At 39.3% G+C, this 17,229-nt stretch overlaps 1 protein-coding gene across 2 annotated transcripts in view; it reads left to right on the forward strand.

Annotated features, from left to right (window-relative positions):
* The window catches only part of LOC134665986 (uncharacterized), a 43,546-nt gene that overhangs the window by 11,266 nt on the left and 15,051 nt on the right, over positions 1 to 17,229 (forward strand). The gene's annotated exons all lie outside the window — the stretch shown is intronic.

The raw sequence follows: 17,229 nt of genomic DNA on the forward strand, positions 1-17,229 counted from the left end.
CCGCTCGGTCCGCTAAAATAATTTAAGTGCCCTACATAATAGGTATATTTAAGATTAACAATCAATAAACATCATTAATTACGCTCAAATGCTTGTTTCAGTACAAATTGGCTGAAATACTTCCGACATAAAACCTAAAGGTATAAAAGTACAATTTGCTAAGTAAACTGTCAATCTACATTAATTATAATAGATAGACTCTTAGAAGTCAGCTTACTGAAGATTATGAACAACATATAAGTACTTTCTAAATAAAATACAATTTGTTTTTCCATTACTCATGTAGGCCGTATTTTACTATAGACCATTTTAAATTGAAGATGAAATTAATTCATGATAAAAGCTAATAAGGCCCGGTAATATTTTCTGTTATTCTTGAACTTCTGTTCAAGTCAGTGTTCAACTGTCAGTGCAAGTAACAAGGCCCGGTTCCGAACCAACATGGTATGGTTTTTAGGGTTCCGTACCCAAAGGGTAAAACGGGACCCTATTACTAAGACTTCGCTGTCCGTCCGTCCGTCCGTCCGTCTATCTGTCACCAGGCTGTATCTCACGAACCGTGATAGCTAGTGACAGTTGAAATTTTCACAGATGATATATTTCTGTTGCCGCTATAACAACAAATACTAAAAACAGAATAAAATAAAGATTTAAATGGGGCTCCCATACAACAAACGTGATTTTAGACCAAAGTTATGCAACGTCGGGAGTGGTCAGTACTTGGATGGGTGACCGTTTTTTTTTTTGCTTTTTTTTGTTTTTTTTTTTGCATTATGGTACGGAACCCTTCGTGCGCGAGTCCGACTCGCATTTGCCCGGTTTTTTTTATAAAACGTGTATTTTTCAAAAGCGCTGGAATATTTATATAACTATTTTGGTATATGAAGAAACATGAACAAATGAGAAATCTATATTGAATTGATTTGTTAATAATATCCTGATTATTAATATAACTATTTCAGTTAAAATAAAGGTGGGCCTTATATGCTTCACCTGGCCTTATTCGTCCACATTTAGATCCTATAGCTATATTTGGTCACTTTGGCCGTCACTATCTATTTGATGCCGATTGTACTCACAATTAAAAGTACAGCTCATATGTACTTTTACCTGTACTGAAACTTAAGCATTTGAGCGTAATTAAAGATGTTCACTGATTATTAACATTACCTGTTAAAGAACAGTGTCCCGATGGTGCGTCCATTAATGAATCGCATACTAACGGATAGAGGTTTACGAGTACATTCACGGAAAAATGATCATAGGCAACCCAATACTAGTGGCTTAGTTGCCGTTTATAAATCGTTTGTGTCGAGCAAAATCAGCGGAAAAGGCAGTCACCGTTTAGTCGCTAGCGTTCACATCTCTTGATAAAAAAAATTATAATAAATGTCATTATTATCCCAAAGAATGTGTTTACAACGAATCACCCTTGAAAATCTGAAATCTTTTACAATATAATAAATACACTTATGCAAAGTTGTACCTAAAATGAGATGAACGAGTGTCAGCGTTTAGTAAAATTTATATAAAAAAATCGATGCTCAAGCTATAAAACCGAGTGATTTCGAAAGCCAGATAACTAGACTACAACGAATCAGGCTTTTCCTATTTTTCCTCTTAAACGCAACAGAGAAATTTAAGGTTAAAGTTAGGTGAGGAATATAAGGCCCGACGGGTAACAAGGCCCAGCATTCAATAATAGTAGTTAAAATAACAATTAAATAGCTGTAAGCAGTACTGTAAAATACTGATAAGTGTTTGAGGCCTCCTCACTGAGGAGATTTTGTAATTTCATGACCGAACTGGACCAAACGTTGGAATGTTATGATAAGTCTTGTCATTCATGATAGTGTCGGGCCCGTATAAAGTAGTATGAACGACAGCCTTACTGCCATCCCAACTCTGTAGGTTTATAACATTAAAAATGTTTATCAGATCGTTTTCGTGGGAGACTGTACATTTTCAAAAGTTACAACGATAACAAAAGGCAGTGGTATTAAAAGATGCAGGAGTTTGCGGAGCATCGTAAGGTAGGTAAGGTATTAAATTAACACAATTATCGTTACGAAACACAAACTAAGCTTTTGCGATGTAGTACAATTTAAATCAATTCTAAAAGTGAAGTTTGTATAGGTATGTATATTCTTCTGAGAATAAATTGTCTTATACCTGGAATCGATTGTTTCAGTAAGTTAGGTAACAAACACTCTATATTACAATCTTGTACCTATTACAAATGCAAAGTATAGATCGTGTCATTCACGAAAACGCGTGCCTTGACTTGTATTGCCATGTTATTAAAGGTTAGATTTACCAAATCAGCGCGTCATCGTGGATCACATGAAACTATAAAACAAAATGCCAACAATCAAATGAATCTAGGCCTTAATTTAATATACAGGGTGGAAAGATAAGTCGGGCCCTGGAGGGAAATTACCTTAATTATACCTTATTTTTAAAAAGAAACAAAACTGCATTCAAAGATTTTCTAAAACTCGCTTGCCTCGCCCGGGACTCGAACCGACTAAAAATTCCAAAAAATAAAAACTCGCAAGTTTATTCTACTAGTCGATACAGTTAATGTACGGGATGCGCCTCGTACAGTCTTGAGATGATAGTTGATAATGATAACACTGCAGTTTCCACCGAAATAACGATTTATTGATAATATGATAAATTGATACAATAAGCGGCTTAATGAATACACTCCGCGGCGGTCGGGCATGTACTGTCTTAAAATAGGTAATAAGTATATGCTATGTGACAGAGAGTGCTGACGGGCGAAATGTTAACCTTTGTACGGACCGTACATGCTCCCGGGCGCGAGATGAAATTAAGATAAAAAATTACAAAAAATAGTAGACTTACAAAAGTATGCAATAAAATGATAAAACTTATAAAAATAAACACAATATTAAATCATTCACTCGCAGCGAAGCGTCCTCCAACGATGGGTGACGTGGCCTTGTCGAGTCCCCGTGCTCTTGAAAGGTAAGTTCTCGAGTTGGTTGTGGGGTGCGCGTTGATCTTAGGCGTGTGGTGCGGGTTGGCTTCCTCTCGGTTGTCATCTCTGGCAACGTACTGAATTCTGATATTCGCAGATGCGTCGCTGGGGGGCACAGGAGGTATCCGCGCCGAACAGCGAAGACGCAAGCGTTTCCATAGATACACGCTGAATACTAACTATGGCGGCGCCTAGTAGTAAGTATACAAGGACGTACTGGTGGACGTCATGGGTTGATAATCGGGTGGCTAAGATATCAGCTTCACTAGCCTTCATTTGTTCGACTTGTCGATCGATATCCATAAACTGTTTCTTGAAATCCTAGCTAATAGACGAATTAGAAACGTTTTCTTCATGTATAGGTATTGATAAGTTTATGATATTATTAATAGGAGGCATTACTATCTTCACTAAATCTGGCTGGATGTTAAGCTTGTTCGTGTGATATTTATGGGCGAATATTGTGAGAGATTCGCTTTTAATGACCCAGCCATCTCCTAGGGAAATAATGCCTGCTCCGCTTATTTGCTCGGCGGTAACTTGAGATGCACATATGATTCTTATGGTTCGATGACCGCAGGTGAAGAATAGATAATTGTTTTGTTTATTCAACCTTTCCCATTTGTCCATGCAAGGTAGCTTGATACTCCTGCATTTTGACTCATTTTTATCCTTGATACACAAGTTGTCGTCTTCGTTCATGTGATATATTGGCCTTTGTAAAGGGCATATGTGATTTGATATATCATATTGTTTACACTCATCGGCTTCTTTCTCTGAGAGCGGGATGAAAGAGTCCTTTTGTATGTTCATGGCAACATACTCGGAAATAGGTATAATACTGATCATTGCTTCACTTTGCTGTTGAGGAACAGGTATCAGGTGGTAGATTTCGTAGTCGTCCCGGCTGGCTAACGGAATCTTGATTTCAAATATGAGGTACTTGGGCGTCATCCTTGTCTTGACCTTGAGCAATTGATAGATGTCTTGTAGATCTGTTTGTATATTTTCAATTGGAATAGTTAAGTCCTTTGATAACTGGCCGGAAATTATGCTTAACTCTTTCCTTAGCTGAGCTGGAGTCAATAAGTGAAAATTAAACTGTCCATGGTGAACGTCGGTGATAGTATCTAATAATGTTTCTTGAATGCTTTTTAGATTCACCAATATTGAGTTAGTGATAATCGATGATAACATAAATTCACTTGTGTTTTCGACAGCGACAACTTCCTTGGCCAAAACATTGGTCGCTTTTTCAAGATTGATAAAGTTGCGGTTAAGGATTTTATGTTGCTGGTCCATGGCCTCTTCCACTCTTTTTAGTAAATTATATTCAGCCTCAACCACTGAAGTCTGATTTTTCCACAGCAACGCCAGGTGTTTCTCATTATCTCTGATAAGTTTGATATCCTTTTCGTATTGTTGAGCGAAACGTTCGTCCAGTATTCCAAACAAAGTGTTCGCGACATATCCGACTCCGTTGGCAAGGCCGCGCCGGCGGCGAGCCGGGCGTGTGAGCTGCTGAGCTAGCATTATGCTGTTGTAGTACTCTAATTCCGCGAATCCGTGCCTTAGTTGTATGAGAATAACGTCGCATTTTGATTGCTTGTCTGCCTTGATACACATGTTTTCTAATGAGTGAAGATATTCTTTTAATAATTTTTGTCCTTGCCAATAAGGTCCCATGTTGTAATAAGCAATAAGCTTCCATTCGTCGCGAATAAGGTGCATATTTGATATCTTGTCGAAATAAATTCCTTGATGTTTATTTATGTTCGTAAGGCTGTGCTCACACTGGACGGGTGATATTATTGCGAATAATAGCATGAGCGCAAGTGTCAGTAAGTTTCCCGTTCTCTTAGGACGTCGTTTTTTAACATCGGGCTCTGCTTTTTTCGGTTCGGGGTCGGATTTCAACTCTTCTTTCGTTTCTTGATTAACAGGCAGTTTTGATAATTTGGTAATGGGTCTCCTGAGCAATCCATTCTTTGTTTTGATTGATACTACACGTACATATCCGTCGTGACCTTGATGAACGGTCACAACCTTGCCAAGTGCCCACTTTCCGGCTGGCAAGTTGGCATCGTGAATGATAACTATGTCTCCGACCTTTAAGTTCTCTTTTGGTTTTTGCCACTTGCTTCGTTTTGATAATTCACACAAATATTCTGATTTCCATCTCTTCCATACGTCTGAGAATATTTTTTGCACAAGTTGCCATCTCGTCCGCTCGTCTCTTTCGGTTTCGTATATTGTCAAATTTGGACCACTTGATAAGAAGTGAGACGGCGTCAGAAAATCCAAGTCGTCCGGGTCTTCAGAGATAGCACACAATGGTCTGCTGTTAAGACATGCTTCCACCTGGGATAACAGAGTTGATAATTCTTCATAGGTCAGTTTCTGTTCACCCATGACTCTGCGAAGATGATGCTTGAGGCTTTTTACTGAAGCCTCCCACAAACCTCCTGCACTGGGCCATGATGGGGCATTAAAATGCCACTCAATTTCCATCTCTGATATAGTCGTGAAGAACTCTGCGTCCAAGGTGTTTTTCAAGTCTATAATTTCCTCGTGTAGTCGCTTGTTTGCTCCAATAAAATTTGTCCCCTGGTCACTGTAAATGTGCCGTGGAGTTCCTCGACGCGCTGCCATTCGGCGAAGAGCTGATAAAAATGCTGAGCTGCTGAGGTCTGATACAAGTTCGAGGTGTATGGCCTTCGTCGCCATACACACAAATACTGCTACATATCCTTTCGTTGTCTTTATACCTCGGCCTTTATTTGATTTAACGTCAATAAAGCCGGTATAATCAACGCCGGTGTGATAAAACGGGCGTGTCGGGTTACACCGCGCCGCCGGCAAGTCTCCCATGATTTGTTCTTGCTTCATAGCTCTATGGCGTATACAAGTGACACAATTGTTGATATGTTTTTTAACTGCTCGATTCCCTCCTATGATCCAAAATTGATATCTGAGCTGCCTCAAGGTCAGACGAGCTCCACCGTGAAGGGTCAGTTTGTGAGCATTTTCTATGAGAAGATCGGTTACGTGACCTTTGTGAGGGATGACAAGTGGATATTTCATGTTTGGGTCAATATTTGCCTTTCCTATTCTTCCTCGTACTCTGAGCAGCCCATTGTCGTCCAAAAAGGGATTTAATGATAAAATGGTACTTCTCGATTTCACTTGCCCATGTCGAGACAAGTTGTGAATATCCTCGCCAAATGATTCTTGTTGCACATGTTTGATAATCATATTTCTTGCTTTTCGTAATTCCGCAACCGTAAGATAAGGTACTGTAGGCTTGCATGTTGATACGGCGCGTAGTATCCATGCTAATACTCGCGTCATACGGTTGATATTGCTGTGCTTGATAATTAAGTCACTTACGACGTTATTGCCTTGTAGCGTCGTGACGTTTGTTTGTTTTGATACTTTGATATCTTCATCGGTTGTATATTTCTCTTCTTGGGGGTTTTCTTCAAATGTAGATAGCCAGGAAGGTCCTGTCCACCACAAGGGATGTTCTTTTAACTGCGTAGCGCTGATTCCGCGACTCGCGCAGTCTGCCGGATTTTCGGCAGATTTGACGTAACGCCAGCAATCCGAAGGCGCAATTTCTTTGATAATTTGTACTCTATTTGATACAAACGGCTTCCATCGGTTGATATCACCTTGTAACCACCCTAAAACGGCGGTTGAATCCGTCCAACAGAAAAGCTTGATATTATTTTTTGATAAACTTTCCATGACGTTTTTCAATAATTTGGAAAGTAGCAACGCTGAGCTCAGTTCCAGCCTGGGCAAGGACACAGCTTTCTTGGCTGGCACGAGCTTAGATTTGGCAGCCACTATGGTTATCTTTGGGGGCGTTGAGCTTGATCCGGTACAGTCGCTTCGAATAACACTGTAAATGACGCACGCATACGCACGTTCTGAGGAATCACAAAAGGCGTGCAATTCGATCGTGTCCTTTCCTTCGTTTTGTAACCATCTAGGGATTTTCATATGATTGATTTGATATAGGTCTTGCTTGATACTTTTCCACTCGTTTTCAATTGTTTCTGATACTTGATCGTCCCATTTCAAATCTTCTTCTTTCCAGACCGATTGAAATAATAGCTTCAGTTTTGTTGTTGTAGGGCACAACCACCCTAGAGGGTCGAAGATCTTCGAAATGTCTGATAATAGTGAGCGTTTCGTGGTTTTACCAGTCGGCGACGGTTGTATTTTAAGTTGGAATGTAAATTCGTCGTCTTGAGGGTTCCATCGCAGCCCCAAGGTTTTTTGCGACTCTTGATGTTTGAAATCGAATGATTGTTGTTTAGTGGTGTCCACACCTTCTAGCAATCTGGGGTTATTCGATGACCATTTCCGTAAGTTGAAACCCCCTGCTTTAAGGAGGTTGATAAGATCCGTTTGCATTTTCTTTGCTGATATGATATCGTGCGTGCCACTTAGAAGGTCGTCCATGTAAAAATCTTGATCCAATATTTTTGCTGCTTCAGGATATTGGTGACCTTCGTCAAGGGCCAGCTGTTTCAAAGTCATCATTGCTAAAAACGGTGCGGCCTTTGTGCCATAAGTCACCGTCGTTAATGCATATTCTCGTAGTGCTTGTTTTGGATGATCTCTCCAAATAATTTTCTGATAAAGTTGATCTTTTTCGTGACACAATATCTGGCGAAACATTTTTTCTATGTCCGCGAGAAAGACAATTTTGTATTGCCTCCATCTTAAAATCAATTTAAATAAATCTGATTGTAAATTGGGCCCACTGTACATTTCATCATTCAAGCTGTAACCCGACGATGTGGGTGCTGACTGCTGACGCGTTATAAACAACACGAAGAGCTGTAGTTGATGATTCAGCGCGTTGCACACAGTGATGTGGTAAGTAGTTGCTAGGTTGTGTGTCTCTTTCGCACTCGCGCATATGTCCCAGTTCGTAGTATTCGTTGATAAATGATTTGTAACCTACCGATAATTTTTCGTTTTTCATAAGTTTTCTCTCAAGTTGATAAAATTGTGCCACTGCCTTGTTTCTTGACTCCCCCAATTTTTCTTCAATGTCCGGTTTCAGGGGTAATCGTACCACATAGCGTCCGTCGCCTCGGCGCGTGGTTTCTGATTTGTATTGATTGATACAATATTGATCTTCTGTTGATAAGTTGTCCGAATTTTCGGCGATGTCTTCTATTGCCCAAAATCTGCTGATATCTTCAATGTTGTTTAAAACCATATTGCAATGATAAGACTTCATGTCACCGCAGAGAAGCCACCCAAGATGAGAGTCCAGGGCTATGGGGGTTACGTCATCTACCCTGAGGACAGAGCCCAAAATGATTCTTGCGTAAACACCTGCGCCCAATAAAATGTCAATGGGGTTGCTGACATTGAACTCGGGGTCTGCCAGCTGTAAGCCTTCAAGATGCGGCCATAATAAGTCATCATTGCTAAAAACGGTGCGGCCTTTGTGCCATAAGTCACCGTCGTTAATGCATATTCTCGTAGTGCTTGTTTTGGATGATCTCTCCAAATAATTTTCTGATAAAGTTGATCTTTTTCGTGACACAATATCTGGCAAAACATTTTTTCTATGTCCGCGAGAAAGACAATTTTGTATTGCCTCCATCTTAAAATCAATTTAAATAAATCTGATTGTAAATTGGGCCCACTGTACATTTCATCATTCAAGCTGTAACCCGACGATGTGGGTGCTGACTGCTGACGCGTTATAAACAACACGAAGAGCTGTAGTTGATGATTCAGCGCGTTGCACACAGTGATGTGGTAAGTAGTTGCTAGGTTGTGTGTCTCTTTCGCACTCGCGCATATGTCCCAGTTCGTAGTATTCGTTGATAAATGATTTGTAACCTACCGATAATTTTTCGTTTTTCATAAGTTTTCTCTCAAGTTGATAAAATTGTGCCACTGCCTTGTTTCTTGACTCCCCCAATTTTTCTTCAATGTCCGGTTTCAGGGGTAATCGCACCACATAGCGTCCGTCGCCTCGGCGCGTGGTTTCTGATTTGTATTGATTGATACAATATTGATCTTCTGTTGATAAGTTGTCCGAATTTTCGGCGATGTCTTCTATTGCCCAAAATCTGCTGATATCTTCAATGTTGTTTAAAACCATATTGCAATGATAAGACTTCATGTCACCGCAGAGAAGCCACCCAAGATGAGAGTCCAGGGCTATGGGGGTTACGTCATCTACCCTGAGGACAGAGCCCAAAATGATTCTTGCGTAAACACCTGCGCCCAATAAAATGTCAATGGGGTTGCTGACATTGAACTCGGGGTCTGCCAGCTGTAAGCCTTCAAGATGCGGCCATAAAGGCTTGATAAATGATTCATTTGGTAAGTCTATGGTAAGACGGTTCATTATGTAAACTTTTGTGGTGAATGTGTAATCCGTATGCATAGATTCGGCCTTGATAATAGTATATCCTTTGCAGCTACTCTCCTTTTTTCCGATTCCAAAGACCGTACCACTGTAATTTTGGCGTGGTAGGCCTAGTAATTGGGCAGCGTTTTCTGATATGAGGTTTAGCTGGCTTCCTGGGTCGATTAAGGCTCTAAACTTGATATAAGATCCATCCTTTGTCTGCACCTTAATTTGGGCAGTCGATAATAGAGTGTCCAAATCTTCATCTTGAAACCGTGTACCACGTTTTTTGATGTACTTTGTTCATTTGTGGCCCCCTTTTTCTTGCTGACAAAGGCCTCGTGGAGTATCGTATTATGTTCGCCGTTGCATTGCTTGCAACGTTTTTCCGACAAACATGGATTGCCGTAATGTTTGTATAAGCAGTTCGGACATATTTCCTTTGTTGTTATTGTTGCAAGTTTCGTCTCGGGTGTCATGCCTAGAAACTTCGAGCATCGAAATAGATCATGATTATAAGTGCAACAAGGACACTTGAAATTGTTGCTTGAAAATGATTGATGATTTTTTGCTTGATTTCCTTGATAATTCTTGTTTGGCGAATAATGATAATTTCGGTTTTCTTTGATATAACCTTCGGAGCGGGGGTTTTGATAAGACGAAGGCTTGCCGCCAAACCTTTTTTCGTAGTTGGTATGTTGAACAGGTTTCGTTTGCTCTTGTTTTCGCCGAGATGATTCTAGCGCAGTAAATTTTGCTTCTAAGAATGATAAAAATTCAGCCAGTGTAGGTAGCTCCCTCGGGTCCGCTACATGCTCGACGTAGTCGTGATGAGAGTCAGCATCAAATTTTTGTGCTAGTAGATGTACAATTAACGGGTCCCACGTAGATGTGTCAACGCCCAAATTTTGTATGGCGTGAAGGCATTCTTTAGTGTTGTCGTGTAGCCTTTTTATTGCTACTGCAGTCTGCTGTTGCATAGTGGGTAGTCCAAGAAGGATGTTGACGTGGGAACTGAATATTAATTTGGTGTTGTTGTAGCGATGATTTAAAATTTCCCAGCAAACTTGATAATTGTCGGTACTGATTTTTAAATGCTGGATAATCTTCTCTGCCTCGCCCTTGACCTTACTTTTTAAGAACTGCATTTTTTGCGCGTTTGATATAGAGTTGTTCTTGTGTATGGTTTCTGTGAACAAATCCTTAAAAGATGTCCATTGATGATAATTTCCATTGAAGATGGGTATTTCTATTTTTGGAGTTGATTTTTCTCGGTGCGAAGAGTCCCACATCTTGATATTGATACGTTTTTTGATATCGTTGTATTTTTGTTCGCACTGGTTGTAGGTTTCTTCGTATTCCGGCTTTTCGTTGATTTGTTCACTGTCGATTTCCCAATGTAAGGTGTCGATGGCGGTCCACCAAGCCTGCACGGTTTTTAAAGCATCTTCGAATTCCCACCGTTCGGTGAGTAATTCTAATCTAGTGTTGTTGATAGCGCGTTGGAAGGCTTTGAAGTTACTTTGTTGCTTACGGTACATCTCTTCCAACTTACTTTGATTACCGCGTTCAGCCTTTTGAGCGATAGTTTTGGGTGCCGAAGATTGCGGGGTTGAGGTACCGGCTTGTTCTTCCGGTGGGTGATTCCAGTCCATTTTCAAGTGAAACTGGGGAGTAGCGGGCCTGATAATAGACTTTGTCTCCATAGCTAGGGACTGTTGCAAAAGGTTGCGAGTTTCGTGATAAATGCTTGATACTCGATCATGATGATTTTCGGAAAAGTAAATATAATCTTGATTTTCAAACTCGCAGAGAGCAACATGATTTGTCTGGAACTCCTTCCAGTATTGTTCTAGAGTTTCTGAACGTCTTTGGATATTTTGAGGAGTCTTACGTTCAGCGCCGTCTTTTTTAAAATTGATAAGGAGCTTTTCAATAGCAATGGCAAGTTGATTTTGTTTATTTAGTAGTCCCTCCATTTTAGAAGTTTTGCCAATAATTTGATATGATAACTAAACAACCGATGATAATGAAGATACAACTCCGAACGAAGACCGTCGGAAATTTGTGTTTAAGTGTCCTTCGTGGATATATGCGCCTTCTCAATCAGACGGTGAGACCCGCTTGTGGGAAGCCGCCTAACCGATTCGCTATCGCACAAAGTTCACGTTCACACAAACTTGCTTAAAATTTGATCTTGATAATCTTGATATGTTGCTTGATATATTTAATGCTGATACTGACGGCTTTGATATTTCACACGGCGATAGTGTCACAGCTCCTGGTCACGTTGCGTCGACACGTGGCGTGGTCCAGGTATAGGGTTGTGCACTGATCCAAATTTTCGAAGGACCAAAAAGATGTACGGGATGCGCCTCGTACAGTCTTGAGATGATAGTTGATAATGATAACACTGCAGTTTCCACCGAAATAACGATTTATTGATAATATGATAAATTGATACAATAAGCGGCTTAATGAATACACTCCGCGGCGGTCGGGCATGTACTGTCTTAAAATAGGTAATAAGTATATGCTATGTGACAGAAAGTGCTGACGGGCGAAATGTTAACCTTTGTACGGACCGTACAGTTAATGTTAATGATAACATTTCTCCAAGAAACATTAGGTCTTACACTCGTCTGTCGTACAAAATATCCATAAAATCTAATATTTAGTACTTAAGATTTCGTTTGACAAGCCAAATTGAATAAAAAAAGAAAAATACTTTTAATGCAGTTTTGTTTCTTTTTAAAAATAAAGGAATGTCTCCTTTAAGTAAAATGAGCCAGCTTAAGGATTTAAGGCTCCCTCCAGGGCCCGACTTATCTTTCCACCCTGTATACCATTTTAAATTTAAGGCGTAATTAATTCCAGATAAAGGATAATAAGGCCTAAAGGGAAATTTTGTAGGCCTTATTACCCACGAACAATGTATGTGAACTGAATAGGATAAAAAGGAACTAGATTATAACATATTGTTCTCATGTTTACCACAGTGTAATAAATAAATATTTTTTTATAACAAAAACGATCGTTATATGATAAGTACCTACACGCTGAAATGTATGTACATTTTACCTGTGTGAAAATTGTATAATTGAGATAAATAAACTAAATTATCCTTACTATATTCTCTGTTATTCTTGAACTTGTACTTGGGCTAAAAAGGCCCTCTGTCTGTGCGGGTGACAAGGCCCGGCCCCGGGCCTTATTGAACGTGAGACGAAATAGTAAATTTAATTATTTTTATATAGGTAATTATGAGTTCTTTGATTTCCCGATAAGCATCACTTACTGACTTACAAAAGTATAAATGTAGTACATATAGATGGTCAAGCAAATCTTGTCAGTAGAAAAAGGCGCGAAATTAAAATTTTCTATGAGACGCTATCCCTTCGCGCCTACATTTTTCAAATTTGCCGCCTTTTTCTACTGACAAGATCTGCTTGACCAAGTATATGTAGTACCTGAATTTTATTAGAGGTTTTTAAAGCCTTATTATCAATTAAGTTATAAGTGAAATATAATAAGCGTCTTTAGTTGTAAAAAAATATTACAAGCCCTATAACTAATGAGGGGATCATTTTAGATATAGTCCACTTTTTTCGAGTAGGTAAATTCGGACTATGTTTACAAACCGCATACCATCGCCCATGACCACACTGTTAACTGACAGTTCGTAAACCTTATTACAAAAGGCATAAGGTCCACCGATGGACAGTTAAGAGCATCGCCGTTTGTACCTATCTTAATACAAATAAAAGTCAACAACGAAAATAATTAATTACCTAATACGTCACATACCTATGACATGACATGAACAAACAAGGAAAGCTATATATAAAAAGTGATTTTTCTCTGTCTTCTCACAAAGGAAAGCTTTGACAGTTTAAATTCCTCAAAGAAGGTCCGTAGTTAACACTAAACTCGAAACAGCACCTTTAAAAAAACATTAGGGGTCACTGACCTGTCCCAGTAAATTGAGGTAGTGTGTGTGAGCTGCGTTTGTGTGTGAAATGGGGTAATTTGACAGAATCTGAAAATTTACCCTCCTCGACGCCCTCTTAACATATGGGTTAAAACCGTGATATATTGTCGTTTCCATTTAAGGAGCTATAAGACGGAAAGGAGAACTTAACCTTGTGATACGACTCTAGTTCTTTTCTTTGTCAGTGCAGTAATGACTAAAAATACCTGCTTATAACAGATTAGTGTTTTATGAGTTGTAGACCTCATGGACCCATACCTATGGGGCCGCAAAATTCTAAAAATGTCCATAAACAAGAGAAAAAAATTGCATACATATTTATTATCGCCGTCATATAGGTACCAAATCAAGTAATCATAAAATTTCACGAGAATAGATAGAGAAAAGCGACCAGTGTAAATTCACACTTAAGTAGAGGAGAACAGCTGAATAGCAGGCGGTCTAGCATAAGGTGCATTCTCGTGAGAATTCGCGCGCGAGTCCATGCTTGATGTTGTTGTATGGAGTCGCGCGCGTGAACACGCAACTCATGCTAGACCGTGTGCTCATATTCGAAAGCATTTTTGCCTAAGCTGAAAAGGGGATACTGATGCTCGCTTAGTCAATTACTTATGTAGGTATATAAATCGAGATAAATTTCAAACGAACATTAGAGTTTCTTCGTACGTAAAAGCACAGATTACGTTATCAGGGAGTTATTGGATTCGCATTAAGGATTTACAGGTCACAAACTTTGCGCATCAGTGCTGACGCGCTGAGCATTATGATCCTTTAAAATTTCAGGCTTTTATTATCAAAAGTACCTTGACCGTACGAATGCCAATGTTTTACACTTAAAAAGTAAAATCTTAGATTTTCTGGAATGCGGCATGCATTCTGCATAAAACAAATAATTAAAACAGAATTATTACTTTGCTAATCCGCGTAAAAAATAACGTGCTAGTCAATCAGTGCTAACCCGGTAACGCAACGGACGGGGGTTACCGGGTGTCAGAGCGTCAACAACTCCTGAGGATGCCTCGTAGAGAGGCGAAACACGTGTTCAGTATTATTCTTTTGGTGGTGATTTGTTATATTTATTTGCGTATTTATTTTTGTGGTGGGAGGGTGGGAACATTAATTGCATGTAAAAAATACGCAAGTAAGTATAACGGGTTAGCACTGATTGACTAGCACATTATTTTTTACGCGGATTAGCAAAAAGTAATATTTTGGTTTTAATTAATATGGATTTCCGCGAAGTAACGCCTGATTCTATTCACTATAAAACAAATATATTTTGGAAAACTCACAAAAGATACATTTCCGCAAAAAGTGCTTATTTATCGCATTTATTTCTCACCGGGGCCTAGCGGCCGGTGATCTACAGAATATTACAAAATAGGAGGCGGTACAAATCTGTATGGATTTTTGGAAACACGAACTAATGCCTGGGCCACACTAACGGGTAACGCCGTTAATTATAGCGATAATGGACGTTTTTCATACGGCCACACTGGAATTATCGCAGCGATTCCCATTAGTGTGGCATAGGGATAAGAAGGAAAATGCAATGAACACTACGAGTAATTAGTAAGCAATTTTCGTATTCTTAATGACGGTGACAAATAAATTAACACTGAACTCGCGCAATTCCATTTAAGTACATTGCTTTATTTGCTTTGTTCAGAAGATATATCCCTACTTAAAGAAATTGTTTTCGTACAAAATTAAAGTATCAAAACCCGAAAAGGTCATTAAGTGGGTAGACATCCAATCAATCATGCTCCCGATGTCGACGTTCGACATTTACCTACCACATCTCCGAGATTGGTAAGTACTCAACGTACTCATATAAAAGTAGCTACAGGATGTTTTTGTAACGCTTAGGAATATTGTGTGCGATGTAGAATAAGTAATATGCAGCCTGCCTAAGCTGCTTGCTTGCTTTAAAAATAAGGAAGACCCTTATTCATATTAGATCTAAAAAAAACTTTTTACAAAAAAAAGAAAACCGACTTCAAAAAGGATGAAATAAAATATTATCCTTTTTAAGTCTATGCGTTACCAACTGATATGTTTGAAGTCGGTGCCAAGCCAACTTTTGAAGCATACCATGATTTTGGTGCGATTCGATAAGGATGTACGTTAGATTGCCTTACACGACGACAATGAACGTAGTTTTTGTAGGTACAGTCGACGTTAAAATATGTTTACACTTTTCGTCTTATTACAAAGGAGTAAGGTGCAAAAGTGTAAACATATCTTTGACGTCGACTGTACCTAAGAACACACCTCAGAACATACGATCAAACCTTCCACAGTTCGTACCATGTTTGTCGGCACTCAAGCGTGGGATTGGGACTGAAGTTATTTCCCGTCCCTTATTCAGAGGACTACATTTCAAAATATAAAACAATTCAAGGAATTTACTTTCTTGCCAAATTTCATCTAAAGCGGTTCAGTTGTTTAGCTATGAAAAGGCGACAAAGAGGCAGACAGAATTACTTACATATTTATAATAGTTATTAGTACAGTTCTAATGGGATTTATAGTCATAAAGCTGATTATTTTTGACGGATATTGTTACTACTTGGCTTGGCACCGACTTCAAACATATCAGTTGGTAACGCATAGACTTAAAAAGGATAATATTTTATTTCATCCTTTTTGAAGTCGGTTTTCTTTTTTTTGTAAAAAGTTTTTATTTTTCCATTTTTAGTTTTAACGCATTGTTAAGAGCGCGACGCATGAATGAAAAACAACATCATGATTAACACTAAATTCGTGTACCTACTTTCATAAATATGTAATCAGGAATTTTCTCGAGTCCGACTGGGAAATTATAATTCCTGTCACTACACTAAATCCATCCTCTGCCCCGCCACTGACCCAATCCCTCAACCCCCCCGATCACTCTACCTCACAGCGCATCAACCCCTGATCCATGTCGTACCCCTCGGCCCTGAACCAGCAGCCCTTCAACCACCATTACCCGACCCCTTAACTCCTAACCCTAACCCCCGATCAGTAGCCTTACCAGCTTACCAAGAGTTTGACATCGATTTATTCGCTAGCGCGTGTAGCGTAGCTTTCTTTGCATCTCGCTCGTACTCGCATATTAGTGCGAGCGAGATGCAAAAGAAGTAAGTTTCGAAGACATCAGCGTCGCTAACTTAGCGAATATGTCAATGTCAAACTCGTGGTAAGGCTACATTTGCACTACATCAAATTGGCGGTGTTCGGAAGCAAATGCTCGAGTTACTTTAGAAAACACCGAAATCACTTTACACGTGCCTTTAAAAACTGAGGAGTTCCCTCAATTCCTCATGGATCCCATCATCAGAACAGAACCAAAAATAATACGTAAACACCTTGGAGGCAACTCCTTCCAAACAAAAAAAAGAATTACTCAAATCAGATAACAGGTGCCGGAGTAATCGCTCAACATACTACATTTAAAAAATCATCATCATTATCATCAAAACTATCATCAAAATAATCATCATCATCAGGTCTACTTCATCAAAGTGGTGGTTTTCGGAAGAAAATGCTCGAGTTGCTTAATAAAACACCCAAATCATCATGCATGTGCCTTTAAAAATTGAGGAGTTCCCTCAATTCCTCATGGATCCCATCACCAGAACAGAACCAAATTAAAATGGGACCAACTCGGAGGTAGCTCCTTTCAAACAAAAATAGAATTATTCAAATCGGACTACGGATGTCGGAGTAATCGGTGAACGTACATAGAAAAAAAAAAAAAAATAGCCACAACCGAATACAGAACCTCCTCCTTCTATGAAATGGAAGTCGGTTAAAAATACATAAATATTACACAAAGCTTTTCGTTTCGCC

The sequence above is a fragment of the Cydia fagiglandana genome, chromosome 7, assembly GCF_963556715.1.
Source record: "Cydia fagiglandana chromosome 7, ilCydFagi1.1, whole genome shotgun sequence".
Taxonomy (NCBI): Eukaryota; Metazoa; Arthropoda; class Insecta; order Lepidoptera; family Tortricidae; genus Cydia; species Cydia fagiglandana.